Source organism: Orycteropus afer, unplaced genomic scaffold (genome assembly GCF_000298275.1).
Source record: "Orycteropus afer afer isolate SDZICR_OR568_19922 unplaced genomic scaffold, OryAfe1.0 scaffold00105, whole genome shotgun sequence".
Taxonomy (NCBI): Eukaryota; Metazoa; Chordata; class Mammalia; order Tubulidentata; family Orycteropodidae; genus Orycteropus; species Orycteropus afer.
This window is the reverse complement of record NW_006921692.1, coordinates 4,892,941-4,897,764: the sequence shown is the minus strand read 5'-3', so window position 1 is coordinate 4,897,764 and position 4,824 is coordinate 4,892,941.

Below are 4,824 nucleotides of genomic sequence, written 5' to 3'. Positions count from 1 at the left end.
AGCCACTCCTCAGAAGGAAGATGGGACAATCTACTTCCATAGTGATACTGCCTCAGAAACCCAAGGAGGGGTCGCTATGAGTCGGGTCTGACTCGATGGCACATAAAAACAACAACAACATACAGATTGAATAAGTATGGTGAAAGGATACAACGCTGACACACTCCTTTCCTGATTTTAAAGCATCCAGTATCTCCTTGTTCTGTTTGAATGACAGCCTCCTGGTCTATGTACAGGTTCCCATGAGCACAATGAAGTGTCCTGGAATTCCCATTCTTTGCAATGTTATCCATATTTGTTATGATTCACATAGTCGAATGCTTTTGCATAGTCAATAAAAAACAAGTAAACATCTTTCATGTATTCTTTACTTTCAGCCAAGATCCGTCTGACATCAGCAGTGACATCTTTCATTCCATGTCCAATTCTGAATCTAGCTTGTATTTCTGGAGATTCCCAATCTATATACTGATGCAACCAGTTTTGAATTATTTTCAGCAAAATTTTTCTTGTGTGTGATATTAATGATACTGTTCTAAAATTTCCACATTCTGTTGGATCACCTTTCTTTGCACTGGGTATAAATATGGATCTCTTAAGTCAGTTGTCCAGGTAGCTATCTTCCAGATTTCTTGTCATAGGTGAGTGAGTTCCTTTAGCCCAACATCTGTTTGTTGAAATATCTCAATGGGTATTCTGTCAATTCCTGGAGTCTTGTTTTTCACCAATTCTTTCAGTACAGCTTCAACTTCTTCCTGAATATTATTGGTTCCTGATCATATGCCATCTCCTGAAATAGATGGACAGAAGCCAATTCTTTTTGGTACAGTGACTTTGTGTATTTCTTCCATTTTCTTTTGATGTTTTCTTCCTGATTCAATATTTTGCCCTTAGAAATCTTTCAATGTTATAACTCAAGGCTTGAATTGTTTCTTCAGTTCTTTCAGCTTGAGAAATGCTGACCATGTTCTTCCCTTTTGGTTTTCTAACTCCAGGTCTTTGAATGTTTCATTATAATAATTCACTTTGTCTTCTGGATCTGCTCTTTGAAATCTTCTGTTCAGCTCATTTATCTTGTCATTTCTTTCATTTGCTTTAGCTATTCTCTATTCAAGGGCAAGTTTCAGAGTCTCTTCTGACATCCATTTAGGTCTTTTCTTCTTTTTCTTTCTTTTTAATGAACTTTGCTTTCTTCATGTATGATGTTCTTAATGTCATCCCACAATTTGTCTGGTTTTTGGTCCTTGGTGCTCAAAGTGTGACATCTATTCTTCAGATGGTCTCTAAATTTAGGAGGAACATATAAATGTCATATTTTGGCTCTTGTGGACTGTTTTGGTTACCTAGTGGTGTTCTGACAGGAATACATCACAAATGGGTGGCTTTAACAAACAGGGATGCATTCTTTTATAGTTTAGGAGGCTAGAAGTCCAAGTTGTGCAGACCACATTCCTAAGGCAGCTACTCAGCTACTCCAGTAGATTCCACCATAGAGTTGACTACCCATCTCACCATGGGGAATAACTACACCCAGTGCCTAGCCACTCAAAGCCAGACCCAGGCACTTGATACATAACCATAACTACCACAGTTCTGCCTGTTGTCAAGTTGGCAGCTGTACAGATCTTCATTGGGTGGCACCTGTACAGATCTCCTTCACTGGAGGCTCCAGTCCCTTAGTTCTTCTGTAGTGGGGACCTGAACCCTTTGTCCTGGCAGGCCCCATTCCTGTACGTCTTGGGCATGGCAGCCCTGTCCCCTCACTTTGGGGCACAGGCTACGGCTCCATCCCACTTGTCCACGTGAACAAGCAGTCCTACACTCCAGAACCAAGTTGGAGAAGGTCTAACTCTTAGAAACCTAGGAGGCTGTGATGGCTCTGTCCTACCATTTGAGGCTGAGACAATACTGCTTCCCCATTTCCTTGGTCTCTCAGCTTCTACCAATACCCAAAGGCAACCTATTCTTCCATGAATATTCTAACCTAAACGACACTCAACTTTCTTGCTCTGTGGGATGTTAAGGTTGTAGCTGTCTCATGCCAGTCTCTTGGCTCTGCTGCTGCCATCTCTCATGCTCATCTCTTGGCTCTGCTACTGCCATCTCTCTGTCAAGGTGTCTCTGTTGGGATCTCTCTGCTGGGGTGTCTCTTCAGGGGTCTGTCTGCTGGAGTCTCAGTCGAGGACACACTCCTCTCATGTTTCCGCATTTTAGTTATCTGTCAGAGCAACAGACAGAAACTAGTACACAGTTACCTAGTGCCACTCTCACAGGAATATACGACAAATGGGTAGCTTTAACAAATAGGGATGCCTTCTTTTACAATTTAGGAGTCTAGAAGTCTGATTTCAAAGTGCCAAGCTCTAGAAGCTGGGTGAAAGCCATTTGACCTTGGGCTTCGGCTCTGGTTTTACTCCCAGCCCCCTGGAGCTAGAGGTGTCTTTTCATTCAGGCAGCTGCTGGCTGCTGAGGCTAACAAGCCCAAGGTCGACAAGTAAAATGACACAGTCCTAAGATTATCAAACAACATGGTAGGCTACTAATTCAAGTCCAGAAACTGTCCCAAGACCTGCAGAAAATCATGGCCATCTGTTGAACAATGACTAGGCTATATGTGGGATTCAAGTGTGCCAAAAGCTGCTGACCTTTCTCCATGCTTCTCCTTCTATACTGGAAGCAGACCACATCCCTATGGCAGCTCCTCAGTGCTCCACTAGATTCCACCATGGAGATGATTACCAATCTCACCATGGTGAATAACTACATCCAGCTGCCTAACACACAAAATCAGGGTCAGCCAAGTTGACACATAACCTGAACTACCACATGGACTTGTTTTAATTGTCTTCAGCTTCAGCTTGAACTTGCATAGGAGTAGCTGATGGTCTGTTACACAGTCAGTGGCTGGCCTAGTTTTGGCTAAAGATATTGAGCTTCTCTATCACCTCCTTCTACAGATTTAGTCAATCTGATTCCTGTGAATTCCATCTGACAAAGTCCACTTGTATAGCTGGTGTTTATGTTATTGAAAAAAGATATTTGCAATGAGTAATTTGTTGGTCTTGCAAAATTCTATCATGCAATCTCTGGCATCATTTCTATCACCAGGGCCGTATTTTGCAACTGGTGATGATTCTTTGTTTCCAACTTTCACATTTCAATCATCAGTAATAATCAATACAACTTGATTGCATATTTGATCAATTTCAGATTTCAGAAGCTAATAAAAATCTTCAGTATCCTCATCTTTGGCTTTGGTGGTTGGTGAATAAATTTGACTAGTAGTAGTATTGACTGATCTTCCTCGTGGACATATGGACATTATCCTATCACTGACAGCATTGTACTTCAGGATAGATCTTGAAGCATTCTTTGTGATGATAAATGCCATGCCCTTCCTCTTCAATTTATCAGTCCTAGCATATTAGACCGTATGATTGTCTGATTCAAAATGACCAATACCAGTCCATTTCCGCTTACTAATAGCTAGGATATCGATTTTTTTGCATTTCATTTCATTTTTGATGAGTCCCTATTTTCCTAGATTCATACGTGTGCATTCCATGATCCAAATACTAATGGGTGCTTGAAGCAATTTCTTCTTATTTTGAGTCATGCCACACCAGCAAATAAATCAAAACCAAACTCACTGCTGTGGAGCCAGTTCTGACTCATAGCGACTTCTCCTTGGGTTTCCAAGGTGGTATCCATGCAGAAGTAGATTGCCCAATCTTCCTTCCAAGGAGTGATTGGTGGGTTTGAACTGCCAGCCTCCTGGTTAGTAGTCAAATGCCTGAGGCACTATCCCACCAGAGCTCCTTCATCAGAAAACGGAGTTCCCAAATAGTTTACTCTACACATGTCACTAATGTCAAATTTATTTTGAAGAGATAACTCTTCCCCAGTCATATTTTGAGTGCCCTCCGACCTGAGGGGCTCATGTACTGGCACTATATTGGATAATGTTTCAGGGCTATTCACAAAGTTTTACAATAACATATCAGACAGTGTTTCACTGCTATTCATAAGGTTTTCAATAGCAAATTCTTGGAGAAGTGGATGGTCCCTTCTTCTGAATCTGTCTTAGTCTGGAAGCTCTGCTGAAACCTACCCACCATGGCTGACCATTCTGCTACTTGAAATCCCAATGGTATAGCCTCCAGCCTCACAGGAACATGCAAGACACCACTGTATGGCAAACTGACTGATGAGTGGTAGACAAGAAGGTATGTACCTCTAGTGGCTTAGGGCTTAAGATATTTGACTGCTAACAAGAATACTGGTGGTTCAAACCCACCAACCACTCTGCAGAAGGAAGACTGGACAATCTACTTCTGTAAAGATTTACCACCTTGGAAACCCAAAGGGGCTTGCTATAAGTTGGAATAGACTGACAGCAGTGAGGTTTTTTAAAAATATATATATGAGACATAGTGCTAAAGCTATTTCACTGCTAACCAGAAGGCTGGAAGTTCAAACCCACCAGCCTCTCCTTGGAAGGAAGATTGAGCAATCTACTTCTGTAGAGATACCGCATCAGAAACCCAAGGAGGGGTTGCTATGGGTCAGAACCAACTCAATGGCAGAGAGTTTGGATTATTTTATGTGTCTATAATATTTGTAACAACATACATATTACTACTTCAGGTACTGAATAAATACTTACTTGACGCAACTTTTGTGTCAAGATCCAGTGGCCAGCAATCCTTTATTTTATACTCACAAACATTTACTAAGTGATTAAGAGGTGCCTTGATATTGTGTCTTGATACGGTCTGGACAGATCTATTATCAAGGTCTGAAATGAGCATTATTTTACTTGTA